This window comes from Myotis daubentonii, chromosome 2 (genome assembly GCF_963259705.1).
Source record: "Myotis daubentonii chromosome 2, mMyoDau2.1, whole genome shotgun sequence".
Taxonomy (NCBI): Eukaryota; Metazoa; Chordata; class Mammalia; order Chiroptera; family Vespertilionidae; genus Myotis; species Myotis daubentonii.
In genome coordinates this window covers 65,791,819-65,809,993 of record NC_081841.1, presented here as the reverse complement: position 1 = coordinate 65,809,993, position 18,175 = coordinate 65,791,819, and the positions used below count along the sequence as shown (strand labels likewise).

The 18,175-nt window shown below is 44.7% G+C and overlaps 1 pseudogene; it reads left to right on the top strand.

Moving 5' to 3' along the window:
- The first annotated feature begins 686 nt into the window (after positions 1-686).
- Positions 687-3,553, top strand: LOC132226577 (phosphatidylinositol 3-kinase regulatory subunit beta-like; annotated as a pseudogene).
- Positions 3,554-18,175: the final 14,622 nt, after the last annotated feature.

Genomic DNA, 18,175 nt, shown 5'->3' with positions numbered 1-18,175 from the left:
CCCCCACCAACATCACAAGCCCGGACACATCCTGTCACCTCTCGAGGCTTCAGGTTTCTCATCCATCACATGAGAATGAAATTAGATGATATATTAAAGGACCGAGTACACTGCCTGGCACATACATAATGCTCAATAATAAATTGTAGCCACTAGTATTATTATCTAATGATGTCTATACTAGTATATATAAAAAGCCAGCTACCTTAGGGACCAGAGACCAGAACACCAGGGCCCCTCGCCCAGGCTGGCCCCACCCCCCCACCCCCCCACAGGGAGCAGTTAGGGGCGCCCCTAGGCAACGCGATAGGGTGCGAGTTTGATGGGGGAAAGTCAAAGAAATAGAGGGGAAGGTCTTAAGGGTCTGCGGGGTTAGGGTGGTCAGCCGGCCGGAGTAGGTGTGGAGTGTGCTGGGGAAGGAAGAGGAAGCCCCGATTGGAAACCGGCTCAGCACAGTACCTTTCTCATTGCGAACCAGGACGGTGCCAGCCGTGGACTGAATGGGCGGTGGTTTTATGAGTGCACCTGGGACCGGCATGGTCATGGCAGCGGCTGGACTCCCCAAACATCACTGATTCCAAATAGTAAACAGCTATCAACTCCAACACAGAAAAATCCTCTCCAACTAGAGGCCTTGGACGTTGCCACTCAACGCCACCTAAGGAGGAGCTAGAAAAGCCGGAAGTATGCGAGCAGAGGATTGTGGGATTGTGGAGGACACCTGGGTGCCTACCTGTGGGTCGCGACCCCTTTGGCAGTCGAATGACCCTTTCACAGGGGTTGCCTAAGACGATCCTGCATATCAGATATTTACATTACGATTCATAATAGTAGCAACATCACAGTTATGAAGTACCAACGAAAATAATTTTATGGTTGGGTCACAACATGAGGAACTGTATTTAAAGGGCCAGGAGAACGTGAGCCTGTTATAGCGCATGTACATAGTCAGCCCTGTAGTCCTCAGTCTGGCAATGTGACTTCTGGCAGGAAATTATTTCTGTTGAGATTTGCTGTTCCCTTGCAGCGAGGAAGATCAGAATTAAAGGTTTCGTTTGTGACCTTGGTTTGAAGCGGAGGACAAGGAGCCGCGAGTACGACCAGCTCTACGAGGAGTACACACGCACCTCCCAGGAACTGCAGATGAGCGCACGGCAATCCAAGCCTTCAATGAAACCATAAGATCTTCGAAGAGCAGGGCCAGACTCAAGAGAAGTGCAGCAAGGAGCACCTGGAGCACTTCCGGCGTGAGGGCCATGAGGGCAATGAAAAACAGATGCAGAGGATCCTGCTCAACTCAGAACGGCTCAAGTCTCGCATCGCCGAGATCCACAAGAGCCGCATGAAGCTGGAACAGGAGCTGTGGACACAGACCTTGGACAACCGGGAGATCCAGAAGCACATGAACAGCCTGAAGCCAGACCTCATGCAGAAGCGCAAGATCCGAGACCAGTACCTGGTATGGCTCACCCAGAAAGGCGCCTGGCAGAAGAAAATCAACGAGTGGCTGGGAATCAAAAATGAGACTGAAGACCAGTACGCACTGATGGAGGATGAGGATGACCTCCTCCACCTTGAGGAAGGACCCTGGTATGTGGGGAAGATCAGTAGCACGCAGGCTGAGGAAATGCTGAAGACAAGCGGGATGTACCTTCTTCATCCGTGAGAGCGGCCAGTGGGGCTGCTATGCCTGCTCTGTGGTGGTGGACGGCGATACCCAGCACTGTGTCATCTACCGCAGGGCCACTGGCTTGGGTTCTGCGGAGCCCTACAACTTGTACAGGTCTCTGAAGGAGCTGGTGCTGCAAGACCAGCACACCTCCCTCGTGCAACACAACGATGCACTTATCATCACACTGGCACATCCCGTGGGAGCCCAGAGCCCACCAACCCCCACCACCCAGTCTGCTGACTCATACAGAGCAGGACTCCATCTTTCTGTTGGTCTGTCTCTCTTCTTTGTGAAACTCTCTCTGTCTCAATCTCTCTCTTGCTTTCTCTGAGTCTTTCTCTTCCTGTCACTCTTTCTATCCCCATCTCTGTCCTCTCTGTCTCTCTTAGTCTCTGTACCTCTAAGTCTCTGTTAAAGGTGCATACCTCCTCCACCCCATCCTCCCTTTCCCCATGGGCACTGCCCTCCCCTGGCTCTGGCTGCCCCCACCAGTTCCTACAGTTCCCCCAAGCTCCCCCTGCCTGTACCTGCCATGTTTACAAAGGCTCCTGAGGTGCTCAGCCCCAGCCTGGTGCCCTGATTTTTAAGCCATAGACTTGGGGTCAGAGCAGGAAGAAGTCAGGAAAGAACTTCACTGGGCCACTTCCAAGAACCTCAGCTGTGACATTTGGGGCTGGGCGGGGGCGGGGGTGGGACAGGTCCCACCCCACAGACCCAACTTCGCCTCCAAACCCTGAAGTGAAACCCACACCAGTTACCCTCACATGGATCTGCTACCCAGAAGTCCTCCTCCCCCAAAAGCAAAATTATTAAAAACTAGAGGCCTGGTACATGAAAACTCATGCACTGGAGGGGGGCGTCGCTCAGCCCGGCCTGCCCCCTCTCACAGTCTGGGAGCCCTCATGGGTGGGAGGCGACCTGGCGATCAGGGGAAGGTGACACTCCCATTACACCTCTGCTGCTGCCACTGCTGGCAGCACAAGCCTCGGCCGGCCCTGGTTACCTGAGCCTCGGGTGGCCCTGGGCGGCTGGGCAACTGCCATCTGAGGCTTGCCTGTGCCTCGGGCTGGCCCTGGGTGGCTGGGGGACTGAGGGCGTGTCTGGCCACACCATGCTCCTGCCACCCCCCCCCCCAGCAGGGCTGAAAGGACTGGGGGACTCTGGCGGGGCTGAGGGGACTGGGCACCGCCATCTTTGTGATGGTGTGACAGTCAATTTGCATATTCCCTCTTTATTACATTAGATAACCTCAAGAGCTGGGCTCTATCTGACCCCAGGCTTCCCAGGAACTGAGGCTGCTGCAGGTACTGCTGGGCAGACGAGATGTACCGCTGCCCACAGCACCTCCGCTCGATGCACTTTCAAGGCGTCTCCTTGATCATGTTAGGTTCTGATTTTATTTCCTTGACTGTAAACCCATTTTCTCCTCTTTTGGGACAAGAACCCCGGTTTTCTATGCTGCCATGGACCTCCCCCTCCTGCCTGCCCAGCTAGGCTGGCAGGTGGGTTTTGTATGGTATGTTGATGCTGATATGGATATAAAATATTGAACTCAAAAAAAAAAAAAAGGAAAATGGGATAGTGACAAATAAGCAACTTTGGAGACAGTGAAGGGCCATTTGTCCAGACTGTTGAGAGCTCAGAATTAGAGTTTAATTGGGATAGAAATCCTGCTAATAGCACCTGATGCCTGAAATCTGAGCACTCTACTTTTAGGTTTTCCAGTTCAAGTTTTTGAAGACTGCCTATTAAAACATTCCTGGTTGGAAAGTGTTTGTATAGAAGCCCATAAGTATTAAGTTTTTGCTGTGTTTACCATGCTTAGCTCTCTGTAAGGAATATGGAATAATGTTAGATGCCTCATGTTCTCAAGAAGCTTGACTTTTAAAATAAAAAATAAAGAAGAAATATAAATATTAAAAATAAAAAAAGAAGAAGCTTGAGTTTTAGGGGCAAAATCAGGCAGCCAGGCAAGCCGTTAGGGGCAGTCAGGCAGGCAAGCGGTTAGGAGCCAGCGGTCCCGGATTGCAAGAGGTGATGTCCGACTGCCGGTTGAGGCCCGATCTGCGGGATTGGGCCTAAACTGGCAGTCAGACATCCCCCGAAAGGTCCCAGATTGCAAGAGGGTGCAGGCCAGGCTGAGGGACAACCTCCCCCCCCCCCGCACGAATTTCATGCACCGGGCCTCTAGTATAATAATAATGAGAATCCAAAGACTTCCTTTTTCTGATTTCACAACAAGTTCCTAGTTTAAAAGACTGCTTTGAGATTGCTTCACACTTTCTGGGGCTTTTGTGTCACACAGGCAAGCATGAAGCATGTCATTCTGGAGGAATTGTAGAGGTAAAACAGAGGTGAAAGAAGGGCAAACACTAAAACATGCAGGAGGCCCCTCTACCTGTCCCGATTCCAACAATGGGGGTTCTGCCACCTTACAACCAAAGAGAAGAGCTACAAATCGCCAATCTCCAGAACACCTACTTCATACAGATCTTCAGTGTTCTCCTGATCTTACTCAGATCTTGAAAGGGACCTACATGTCAAAGGCTGGTCGCTAATCAACTCCCCCTTCTAATCAATCATTATTTTTGGAGGTTTTTTAAAATCTACTTAACTCTTTATCATTAATATATTTTCTGTAGTGAAAATTTAGATTTAGCATTAACCCTGGCCAGGTTGCTCAGTTGGTTGAAGTGTCGTCCTGCACACCAAAAGGTTACAGGTCCAATTCCCAGTCAGGGCACATATCTAGGTTGTGGGTTCCATCCCTGGTCAGAGTGTGTACGGGAGGCAACTGATCAATGTTTCTGTCACATTGGTGTTTCTCTCTCTCTTTCTCTATCAATAAAAACATATCCTCCATGCCCTAACTGGTTTGGCTTGGTGGGTAGAGCGTCAGCCTATGGACTGAAAGGTCCCAGGTTCGATTCTGGCCAAGGGCATGTACCTTGGTTGCAGGCACATCCCCAGTAGGAGGTGTGCAGGAGGCAGCTGATCGATGTTCCTCTCTCATTGATGTTTCTAACTCTCTATCCCTCTCCCTTCCACTCTGTGAAAAATCAATAAAATATATTTTTTTAAAAAAACATATCCTCCAGTGAGAATTTTTTTTAAAAAATTTAGCATTAATATAGTCTGTTCGTGAGGGTTTTTTAATTTTTTTTAAATGCTGTTGATGTGTCGATTGAACTACCAAGAGAGAATGAGTGGGAGGCTAGCCAAACAGTGTTGGTTAGCAGCTTTTACACTTTGTCCTTGTCAACCTCACTCTCATTTTTCATGATAATTTCATCTGTCAGTTGGCAAGCTTTAAAATGGATTTTTTAAAAGATATATCTGTGGCAACAAGTTGCAAACTTGTGTGTTTTTTTTTTCTTTCTAGGTGTTTCTTTCTCATGCCTTTCTGAGAAAATGTCATTAATATTTCATCAAATGTGAGAGATGAATTCCATAAATATGAGCATATTTTTATTGTGAACTATTGTTGAATTCTTTTTATGGAGCACCTATCCTCAGGTCCTCTGTGACTCTGGTTTCCATAAGCCCTCTCTCCACCCACCCGCACCCCCCATCTCATCACAGGAGGGACTTCTAGTTTCCCAAAGTCACCATGGCTGAATTCACAAGGCTCACAGGCCCAGGCATGACTCTCCTTTGCCAGCAACTGCTAGTTTCCTTAGGAGCTCTTTGATGATCACCTGATTCCCATTGTCTTATATTAACATTTGCAGGATACTTGGTATTTCTCATTCCTACAACTTATCTGTGCCTTGGGCAAATTACTTAACCTCTCTGAGTAGGTGTTATTTTTTGCTCATCTGCAATAAGGGAACAATAACACCTACTTTGTAGGTCATTGTAGGGATTAAATATATGTAAAGTTCTGATCATAATGCCTACCACACAGCCAACATTTGATGTCTGTTAGGATAATTTTTTGTCTTGAACTTATCTGACTACTGTTCTTATTTAATGAGGGAGGTGCTGTTATAATGAATGGTTAGAGACCTGAATAACCCTGCTCTATGGGCTTCCAGGTGAACTTGTCCTTTGGGTCAGAATGGCTGGGGTACCCCTGTGGGAAGTCTCTTCCCAGCTTCCTCGGTGCTTTCAGAAATGACTTCTGGGCACTGCTGGTAGGTCCAGGCCTCGGTCAGAGGTAGCATGCCTTGGAGACCCAGTGCTCACAGTGTAGACTGAGACTAGGGTTTAAATGCCAGCTCCACCATTTATTAGCATGTGACTATGACACTAAAAATTATTCAACCTTAGTTTTCCCATCTATAAACTGGAGATGGATTGTATCTCGGTAAGAAGCACTTCTCAACTTAGCCGGTTTGGCTCAGTGGATAGAGCGTTGACCTGCGGACTAAAGGGTCCCAGGTTCAATTTCGGCCAAGGGCACGTACCTTGGTTGCTGGCACATCCCCAGTAGGGGGCGTGCAGTGGGCAGCTGATTAATGTTTCTAACTCTCTATCCCTCTCCCTTCCTCCCTGTAAAAAAATCAATAAAATATTTTTTTTAAAAAAAGAAGAATGCAGCCCTACTGACACCTCAGTTTTAGCCTGTGCAACCCTAACATGAGTGTACCAGATTCCAACCTAAAAAACTGGGAGAAAATTAATGAATGTCAATTTAAGACACTATAACAGTGGTAATTTGCTACAGCAGTAATAGGAAGACAAATGTACTCATTTCCAATGAGAAACTCATGTTTCTCAAATTCTCTGCCCTCTTTGGTATCTTTGATTCTTTCCCTCACATTTTAAGTCATATTCACCCAGATGTACTAGTAGAGATGAATCCATAAATTCTATATTTACTCTAAAATTGAAATCCATATTCATTATAGGATGAGAGTCAGATTTCACATCTCCTTGTGTGAAGTTTCTCTGTCATTTACACACAATTAGAGTTCAGGAACACAGAGTACAGGGAAGTCACTGTGCCGTGGAAATGAGTGTGCGCTGAACATAAAGCCAGTCAGCCTGGAGAGGCAAAGAAACTTTTTAAAATTCTGTCAAATGCCTTTGAATCTAGATTAAGCCTAGCTTTTATAGGAAAGAACCCCAATTTCAGAAGTGGCCTTTAGGTATCTAAGGGGAATGTTGCAAAGTTTCAAATGCCTGATAAAAGTCCTAGGAATGGATACAATATCACTTTTTATAAAACCTTGCAGTGCAAATTGAGCGAATTCTGGCAGAAATGCCAACAAATACTTATGGTAGACCTTAAGGAAGCCATGGTTTATTTTCTTCAACCATTTTGTTTAGAGCCTGGGAACCATTTATAACAAGTGCCATGACAAAAAAAAAGAAATTGTTTAAATGTCTCTCAACCACAGTTTCTAAGTGCAGTTTGAAAGAGCTGCCTGATGGGAGCACCATTTAACAGGATTTGGTTTCTTGAAACTCATGCTAACATCGGGTGCCTTTGCAAGCAACAGGCCTACAGGCCCAGAGCAGCCAGGAGAGAGGGAAGGAAAGGTTGCTAGGAAGACAAATGGACGTGCTCTGGAACTGAACAGAGCCTGCCTTCCCACTGAGACTTCTCTCTGTGATAAAATCAGTCACCTTTGGTAGGCTTCTTGGCTCTGAGCTACCCTCTCTCTGTTGACATGGTGTTGACATCTGGCAAAATGGTTCTGACGTGGGCGTGGCCCCAGGTTTCCACATTCTGCATTTCTGGTCACCAGAGTGGACTATCAAGTAACCAAATGCACAGTTTACATTTTGTGTAGAGTTTAAAATAATAATTTCTAATGGTATATGTTTTCCTTCATATCTTACTCTGAAACAGGGGAAAGCAAAATGGATTTCAAAGAAGAAAATCAGCCAATCAGCTTTCACTGGACCAAGACTCTAAAATCTGGAGTCCATTTCTGGTTCTACTAATGCCCCGGGACATGAAAATGAACAACTCACAGGCATGGGGTGCCCTTGGCTTACACTCTCCTTCTACTATGCAAGGGCAGGCAAATACTGTGGTGCCTGAGGGCATGGGTTTCCAAGTTGGAGAGACCTAGCTTTCAGTCCCAGCTCTGCCATTTTGTGGCTTTGCATTACTTAATCTCTCCAACTTTCAGGGTCTTTACCTTTAAATGAGTATAATAATATCTATCTTATAAAGATGACATCATAAGAAAATCATACAATATGTGTATCACAGTGCCTTACATATGGTGAGCACCCACAAATGTTCACGGTTATTATTATTACAACTACAGTTGGCCCTTGAACAACACAGGAGCAGGAGTTAGGGGCACTGACCCCTATGCCGTCAAAAATTCACATATAAACAAAATGAAAAAGCAAAATAGAGACAGACTCATAGATAGAGAGCAGGCTGACGGCTAGGGGTGGGGGTGGGGGGGAGGGCCTTGGGGAGGAAGTGATGGGATTGAGCAAAAAAGAAACAAAAAAAGAGAAAGAATTCATGGACATAAACAACAGTGTGGTGATTGTGGGAGGGAAGGGAGGGCGGAAGGAGGTGGAGAAGAGTATGGGGGATAAATGGTGATGGAAGGAGATTTCACTTGGGGAGGTGAGCACACAATACTGTATACAGATGATGTGTTGTAGAATTGTGCCCCTGAAACCTGTATAATTTTGTTAACCAGTGTCACCTCAATAAATTTAATTTAAAAATAGATTAATTGATTAATTTTTTTGACTTCCCAAAAACTTAAGATACTAATGGCTGACTGATGGCCTTACCAGTAACATAAACAGTGGATTAACACCTATTTGTATGTTATATACATTATTTACCCTATTCTCACAATAAAGCAAGCTGGAGAAAGAAAATGTTATTAAGAAAAATCAGCCCTACCTGGTTTGGCTCACTGGATAGAGCGTCGGCCTGGGAACTGAAGGGTCCCAGGTTCGATTCTAGTCAAGGGCATGTACCTTGGTTGCGGGTACATCCCCAGTAGGGGGTGTGCAGGAGGCAGCTGATTGATGCTTCTCTCTCATCAATGTTTCTAACTCTCTATCCCTCTCCCTTCCTCTCTCTAAAAAATCAATAAAATTATTTTTTAAAAAGAGAAAAATCATAAGAAAGAGAATATACATTTACAGTATTTATTGGAAAAAATTCGATATCTTCTCGGAGAACCAAGATGGCGGCATAGGTTAACGCCGGAGTTTGCTGCTTTGAACAACTACTTCAAAAGTGAAACTAAAGGACGGAGGGAACATCACCCAGAACCACGGGAAGGCTGGCTGAGTGGAAATCCTGCAACTAGGAGGAAAGAGAAACGCATATGGACACTCAGAGGAGGCGCAGTGCTGAAGTCAAATTCTGAGGTGCGGAGTGCGCGGAGCGGGCTGGCGGCGGAGGGCACGGTTGGCATTTTCAATCGGGAGGGAGTCGCAGACTCTGAGCTCCAGATACAGGCGAGTCTTTAGGGACCCAGACTCAAACGGGAGAAGCGGGACTGTCTGGCTTCGGTCAGAGCGAGTGAAGCTTTCTCTCCGAGCTTTGCAGCGAGTGCTGGGACTCAGAGAGGCAGAGCCCCTGGGGACAGGACTGAGAGCCGCCATAACTGCTCTCTCCGGCCCACCCTGTTGATCCTGTGCGACCCGCCTCGCCCAAGCCCTGCACAGAGGCATTTGCCGGATAGCCTCAGGCAAAGGCTAGATTAGCACCTCCCTAGAGGACAGAAGTTCTCTCACTGCTGACACAGCTGATTCTCATAGCCACTTGGCCTGGAGGTCAAACCCTCCCTGGGATTAGCTACAACAATCAAGGTTTAACTATAAGACTGCGAACAAAGACCACTAGGGAGTGCACCAAGGAAGCATAACAAAATGCGGAGACAAAGAAACAGGACAAAATTGTCAATGGAAGATATAGAGTTCAGAACCACACTTTTAAGGTCTCTCAAGAACTGTTTAGAAGCCGCCGATAAACTTAATGAGATCTACAAGAAAACTAATGAGACCCTCGATGTTATGTTGGGGAACCAACTAGAAATTAAGCATACACGGACTGAAATAACGAATATTATACAGACTCCCGACAGCAGACCAGAGGAGCGCAAGGATCAAGTCAATGATTTGAAAGGTGAGGAAGCAAAAAACACCCAACTGGAAAAGCAAAATGAAAAAAGAATCCAGGAGAACCAAGATGGCGGCATAGGTTAACGCCGGAGTTTGCTGCTTTGAACAACTACTTCAAAAGTGAAACCAAAAAACGGAAGGGACATCACCCAGAACCACAGGAACGCTGGCTGAGTGGAAGTCCTACAACTAGGAGGAAAGAGAAACGCATACGGACACTCAAAGGAGGCGCAGTGCTGAAGTCAAATTCTGAGGTGCGGAGTGCGCGGAGCGGGCTGGCGGCGGAGGGCGCGGTTGGCGTTTTCAATCGGGAGGGAGTCGCAGACTCTGAGCTCCAGATACAGGCGAGTCTTTAGGGACCCAGACTCAAACGGCAGAAGCGGGACTGTCTGGCTTCGGTCAGAGCGAGTGCAGCTTTCCCTCCGAGCTTTGCAGTGGGTGCTGGGACTCAGAGAGGCAGAGCCCCTTAGGACAGGACTGAGAGCCGCCATAACTGCTCTCTCCGGCCCACCCTGTTGATCCTGTGCGACCCGCCCCGCCCAAGCCCTGCACAGAGGCATTTGCCGGATAGCCTCAGGCAAAGGCATTTGCCGGATAGCCTCAGGCAAAGGCTAGATTAGCACCTCCCTAGAGGAAAGAAGTTCTCTCACTGCTGACCCAGCTGATTCTCATAGCCACTTGGCCTGGAGGTCAAACCCTCCCTGGAATTAGCTACAACAATCAAGATTTATCTATAAGACTGCGAACAAAGACCACTAGGGGGTGCACCAAGGAAGCATAACAAAATGCGGAGACAAAGAAACAGGACAAAATTGTCAATGGAAGAAATAGAGTTCAGAACCACACTTTTAAGGTCTCTCAAGAACTGTTTAGAAGCTGCCGATAAACTTAATGAGATCTACACGAAAACTAATAAGACCCTCGATCTTATATTGGGGAACCAACTAGAAATTAAGCACACACAGACTGAAATAACGAATATTATACAGACGCCTGACAGCAGACCAGAGGAGCGCAAGAATCAAGTCAATGATTTGAAATGCGAGGAAGCAAAAAACATCCAACCGGAAAAGCAAAATGAAAAAAGAATCCAAAAATGCGAGGATAGTGTAAGGAGCCTCTGGGACAGCTTCAAGCGTACCAACATCAGAATTATAGGGGTGCCAGAAGATGAGAGAGACCAAGATATTGAAAACCTATTTGAAGAAATAATGACAGAAAACTTCCCCCACCTGGTGAAAGAAATGGACTTACAGGTCCAAGAAGCTCGGAGAACCCCAAACAAAAGGAATCCAAAGAGGACCACACCAAGACACATCATAATTAAAATGCCAAGAGCAAAAGATAAAGAGAGAATCTTAAAAACAGCAAGAGAAAGAAACTCAGTTACCTACAAGGGAATACCCATACGACTGTCAGCTGATTTCTCAACAGAAACTTTGCAGGCCAGAAGGGAGTGGCAAGAAATATTCAAAGTGATGAATACCAAGAACCTACAACCAAGATTACTTTATCCAGCAAAGCTATCATTCAGAATTGAAGGTCAGATAAAGAGCTTCACAGATAAGGAAAAGCTAAAGGAGTTCATCACCACCAAACCAGGATTATATGAAATGCTGAAAGGTATCCTTTAAGAAGAGGAAGAGGAAGAAAAAGGTAAAGATACAAATTATGAACAACAAATATGCATCTATCAACAAGTGAATCTAAGAATCAAGTGAATAAATAATCTGATGAACAGAATGAACTGTTGATTATAATAGAATCAGGGACATAGAAAGGGAATGGACTGACTATTCTTGGGGGGGAAAGGGGTGTGGGAGATGTGGGAAGAGACTGGACAAAAATCGTGCACCTATGGATGAGGACAGTGGGTGGGGAGTGAGGGCGGAGGGTGGGGCGGGAACTGGGAGGAGGGGAGTTATGGGGGGGAAAAAAAGGAACAAATGTAATAATCTGAACAATAAAGATTTAATTTAAAAAAAATAAAAAATAAAAAAAATAAAAATGAAAAAAAAAAAAAAAAAAAGAATCCAAAAATGCGAGGATAGTGTAAGGAGCCTCTGGGACAGCTTCAAGCGTACCAACATCAGAATTATAGGGGTGCCAGAAGATGAGAGAGACCAAGATATTGAAAACCTATTTGAAGAAATAATGACAGAAAACTTCCCCCACCTGGTGAAAGAAATGGACTTACAGGTCCAGGAAGCGCGGAGAACCCCAAACAAAAGGAATCCAAAGAGGACCACACCAAGACACATCATAATTAAAATGCCAAGAGCAAAAGATAAAGAGAGAATCTTAAAAACAGCAAGAGAAAGTAACTCAGTTACCTACAAGGGAATACCCATATGACTGTCAGCTTATTTCTCAACAGAAACTTTGCAGGCCAGAAGGGAGTGGCAAGAAATATTCAAAGTGATGAATACCAAGAACCTACAACCAAGATTACTTTATCCAGCAAAGCTATCATTCAGAATTGAAGGTCAGATAAAGAGCTTCACAGATAAGGAAAAGCTAAAGGAGTTCATCACCACCAAACCAGGATTATATGAAATGCTGAAAGGTATCCTTTAAGAAGAGGAAGAGGAAGAAAAAGGTAAAGATACAAATTATGAACAACAAATATGCATCTATCAACAAGTGAATCTAAGAATCAAGTGAATAAATAATCTGATGAACAGAATGAACTGGTGATTATATTAGAATCAGGGACATAGAAAGGGAATGGACTGACTATCCTTGGGGGGGGAAAGGGGTGTGGGAGATTCGGGAAGAGACTGGACAAAAATCGTGCACCTATGGATGGGGACAGTGGGTGGGGAGTGGGGGCGGAGGGTGGGGCGGGAACTGGGAGGAGGGGAGTTATGGGGGGGGGAAGAGGAACAAATGTAATAATCTGAACAATAAAGATTTAATAAAAATATATATATATAAAAACAAAACAAAAAAAAAATTCGTGATCAATGGACCCCCGCACAATTCAACCCTATGTTGTTTAAGGGTCAATTGTATTAAATAGGACTGGCATGTGCCTTCATGGAACATATGCAACATATCTTTTTCAGAACCTTCTAATTTCATATTTACCCACAGGTTTATATCATCAAAACGAAATGGTTACCAAATAAGTTGCTTTACATAATCTGTTTCAAAAAAGTAAATCTCATTGGCCAGAGACATTCCACCTCTACCACTTTGTATTCCTGACATGCCCGCACCTGTAAAACTACCTCTCACTGTATGAATTCAAATAACACTGCTTGAAAAATAAAAGAGAGTCGGTGGCAATGTGAGAGGGAAGCTGTTAGTACAGGGCAAAGCCAACACACAGAGGCCAAACAAAGCACATTTGTCTCTGTCATCGCCACCCGGTCCCGTTTCCAGAGCTTAGCAACCGTTTTCATATGTTCAGTTTATTAATCGGGTTTCTGTCACCTACAAAGTCCACCGCTGTCCGTCTGGAGCCAGGGTTGAGGCCTGTAGTCTGGGTGCTTGCCCTGGAAGGCAGCCTCCTAAAAACCAACAGTAGCCACAACGAGGCAGGCTGCCAGGGATCACTGCCAGGTGACCGCCCCCGCCACTGCCCACTGAATGGAGAAAGGGCACCTATCTCAGAGGACCAAGCCAGGAAGCATTTCACGTAACTAAACTTGTCAAACAAATGGAAATATCAAACAAGAAAGGTTACCGCATCTCAGTGGGTAGATATAATCTGCCATATATGTTGGCAAAAATGCAGTTCAGTAGAAAGGAAGCAAGATTTGCTTCTTTGCCCCATTCTGTGACGATAAGAAGGTAAACATAAGTATGGGCTATAGTTACATGAACCTTTGAGTCAGAAAATATGGGTTTTGACTCTGGTTCTTGGTGACCTTGATCTAGTCAGCTACTAAACTGAGTCTTGATTTCTTATCTCCAAAATAATGACGAGGTTAGATGGATAGGTAGATAGGTAGATATAAGGAATTAAATATCACATGGGAAAGCCCCTAGTTTTATGTTCTTTTTTTTTCATTTTTTTATTATATTGGAGTAACATTGGTTAATAAAATTATATAGGTTTCAGATGTACAATTGTATGATACATTATCTGTATATTGTATTGTGTGTTCACCACCCAAAGTCAAGTCTCATTTCATCACCATTTATATATCCTCCCTTTATCAGTATGTTCTTAAATCGTTGTCCTGCTTCATGTCCTACCCTGACCTCTACCAACTCTTGGTTATCCATCAGTTGATTATATTTGTCAAAAATTACACACACCTTCCCCGGCCAGTGTGGCTCAGCATTTAAGCATTGACTCAGGAAAGAGGTCTAGTCAGGGCACATGCCTGGATTGTGGGCTCAATCCTCAGTAGGGGTGTGCAGGAGGCAGCGGATTGATCTTTCTCTCTCATCAATGTTTCTATTCCTCTATCCCTCTTCCTTCCCCTCTCTCTAAAATCAATAAAAACATTTTTTAAAGGCTCTGGTCAAATAAACATAAGAAATTCTGCATGCTAACTCCCCTTCTTAAAAAAATAATAAGAATTACACAGGTCTTTATTCCCTTTCTTTCTTCTCTTTCTTTTCAGCATTTCCACACTTGCTAGGCTCTTTATTTATGATTACTCCTGGCCAGAAGGGGAAATCAAAGAGGAGACATATCAAGCATTCCTAAAGAATGTTATCAGAGAAAGTTACTAGTACTGTGCTTAAATAAAACTTATAAGTTTTGTTTCTCTAGATTTTCCTTGAATCCTATTAAAAGCCCACCCAAGTCTGTATTAGCAGTATAGATATGAGACCCAATATTATTCCTTGAGGACTCACATGACTTAAACACAGCTTGAAGTTGGGGTAGTGTTTCAGTGGCAAGATCATTTTGCATTAACACTATTTCAGAAGGCTCATTATTTTTAAGAAACATTTTTATAAAAACCGAATGTCTTCTTTTACCTTTCTTGAATTATTGTAATAACAACATTTTTCTTTTACTGTCATGGCCTCGATAGCTACTCAAATAATATTTAGCTCACAGGAGGGAATTAAATGGCTCCTGTCCAAGTGAGATATTATTCTAGTTAATTATTAGCATTAAAATTCCAATTTAGTGTTCAACACACTAATAGACAGATGCTGCCACTGCTATGGGTCAATGCTTTTGTAAAAGACAATCTCATGCTAGTCAGGTATGAAATTATGTTGAAAGGTTGAACGAGCTAATGCCACTGTGAGCTGCCAGTGTATGCCCAGAACTCAGCACAAAATAAGACCCACATAGGTTGCCTGGGGTAAGTCTAGGACTGTGGAAAATGAAGTTCATTTACAGTCTGCAAATGGTTTCTATTAATAGCACTTATTAAACAAAATACAGTAAAGGGCCCTCTGGGGGGTTTCCAAAGAAATGGAGTGCCTCTGGCTCCAAGAAGGTCAGTCAGGGCAGGGCTAGAAATATGAATCAGAGAACAGCTTCACAGAGCAAACATATCAACGTGCCCAAGTTAAAACAGTTTTATGTGCACTCATACGAATTTATAGGGCTCCTGGCAAAAACAAGGGAACAGATCAGAGGACTCAATCAGGAAAGTCTTTGAGGGTTAAGTAAAAGTGAAAGGGGATATTCAGAAGCAGTAATGGTGGTTGGTATAAATGCTTAAGTCAAAAAACAGTAATGCCCCGCCGGCATAGCTCAGTGGTTGAGCATCGACCTATGAACCAGGAAGTCACGGTTCAACTCCTAGTCAGAGCACATGCCCGGGTTGTGGGTTTGGTCCCCAGTGTTGGGTGTGCAGGAGGCAGCTGATCAATGATTCTCTCTCCTCATGGATGTTTCTATCTCTCTCTCTTCCTCTCTGAAATCAACAAAAATATATTTTTTTAAAAAAAGGAGAACCAGCAACTTGTTCTGGTTCTTGAAAAGAAGGAAATTAAGTCATAGTTGCTGGAGAAGGTCTGTAAAAGAGTAATAGCAAAAGGTGGGAACATTTGAGGAATTGTTCCATATTTTCATTGTAAGAATGGTATACATTTGTCAAATATGAGCATAAAATGGTGCGATTTTGTAAATGTAAGTTATACCTCAATAAATTTTTAAAAGATGGATTTAAAAAGTTTTAATTAAAGAAATTAAATCAACAGATTAATTTTTCAGGTTGATCTTTTTCTTTCCTTCTTTCTTTTTCTAATTGAATTTAAAATCTAATAGCGAGTTACTATAGAGTAACTTCTCAAACTTGTTTTTATAAATAAAAACACTCATAAAAATCATACCTTTGGAATTGGATACAGCTTTATTTAACTGTATATACATTTTTATGGCCAAAATTGTACTGTCTTTTTTTCCTTTATTTTTGTTTCTTTTTCACTCATCCTTCCACCCTGTTTTCAGAATCTAGGAGTCTGTTTATGTTATGTTTTGTTCATCTGCTTTGTTTTTTTAGACCCCACAAATTAAGTGAAATCATAGGTATTTTTCTTTGTCTCATTTATTTCACTTAGTCTAATAACCTCTAGATCCATCCCTGTTGTCACACAGAGTAAGATTTCATTCCTTTTTATGGCTGAGTAATAGTCTATTGTGTGTATATATAAAGGTTGGCCAAAAGTAGGTTTACAGTTGTTCATAAGGTTAAATAATGCAATAATCTATCCTATACTAATAAAAGACAAACATGCAAATTGACCATACTTTCGCTATGCCTTAAGCCATGCCCACCAGCCAATCAGAGCGACTATATGCAAATTAACCCAACCAAGATGGCGGCCGGCAGACATGGAACTGGAGCGAGCAGGAGGCTTGGTTGCCCCAGTGATGGAGCTGAGCTCTGAGCTCCACTGAAAGCAACAAAATTTCAATTATTGAAGGTAAACAAACCCCAGATACCTGCTTTCAGCCAGCTGTGGCCACAGAGCTGGAGCGAGCAGGAGTGGGTTGCCCCTGGCGATGGAGGAAGCCAAGCTTTCCACAGGCCTCCGCTAAAGGCAACAAAGTTTCAATTATAGAAGGTAAATAAATCCCAGAATTAAAAAAAAAGAAAAAAAGGAGAGGCTGGGAGCTTATGTTGCCAGAGTTCTTGGCCAGCCTGAAAATTGGCCCTCAGCCCCTCACCCAGACTGGCCAGGAACCCCAGTGGGGACCCCCCACCCTAAAGGGGGTATGGCCAGCCTGAAAACAACCATCAGCCCCTCACCCAGGTTGGCCAAACCTCCATGGGGTGAGGGTCCCCACTGGGATGGACATCCTCCCAGGAGTCCCACACTGCAAGAGGGCATAGGCCAGGCTGAGGGACCCCCCGAGTGCACAAATTTTTGTGCACCGGGCCTCTAGTCTATATATATATAAAAGCCCAGTGACCATTACAGCAGAATGACTGGAATGACCAGAATGACCGGTCACTATGATGTGAACTGACCACAAGGGTGCAGATGCTCAATGCAGGAGCTTCCCCTTGGTGGTCAGTGCACTCCCACAGCGGGAGTGGCACTCATCCAGAAGCCAGGCTCACAGCTGGTGAGTGCAGCAACGGTGGCAGGAGTCTCTCCTGCCTCCTCAGCAGTGCTAAGGAGCTACGAGCCAAGCTGTAAGGGGCGAGCAGGCAGATGGTTAGGAGTGAGCAGGTGAGCAGTTAGTAACGAGGGATCCCGGATTGCGAGAAGGACCCCAGATTGTGAGAGGGAACAGGCCAGGCTGAGGGACAACCGCCCCCCAGCCCCCAGCACAAATTTTGTGCATCGGGCCTCTAGTATATGTACAAAAGGCTAATATGCTGTATTTGTCTGACCAGTTGCTATGACACACACTGACCACCAGGGGGAAGACGCTCAATGCAGGAGCTGCCATGATGCACACTGGCCATTTACAGAGAAATGGCACCATGGACCTGGTGCCCACAAAGCAACACTCAGCTTCCCCCAAGTGGGACACAGGTCCCATCCATCAAATTATAGCCAACGCTGCCGAGGCCCCATGGCATAAAATGCAGCCCACAGCCCAGCCCAGCCCAGAAACGGTGGTTGTGGGTGCCAGGTAATGACGTCACATAGCAATGCCCAGCTTCCTCTCCCTAGCGACTAGCCTCTTTGGAGTTTCTTCAGCCCAGGAGCACGACTTGCTTTATAGCCAGGTGCAAACATTTTACACTTCAACCAAATGTCTGTGAAACGTTTTCCCGTGCCTCATCTCATTTGATCCTCACAGAAGTCCTGGAGTAGGTAGATAGGAGACTCTATGGAATCCTATTTTCTTTTCTTTAGCCAGAAAACGGAGATTTAGAAAGCTTAGAAACTTGACCCATCTGAAAAGAAGTAAGAAATGGTGGACCCTGAAAATGACTTCAGGTTTTCTCACTGCACAGAATATAGTCAAACACTGCTGCAGTTAAATATTTTACCCTCTGTTCTCCCTGCGTGATCTACAATAATAATCTGCTTCATGTTGATATTTATGGCTGT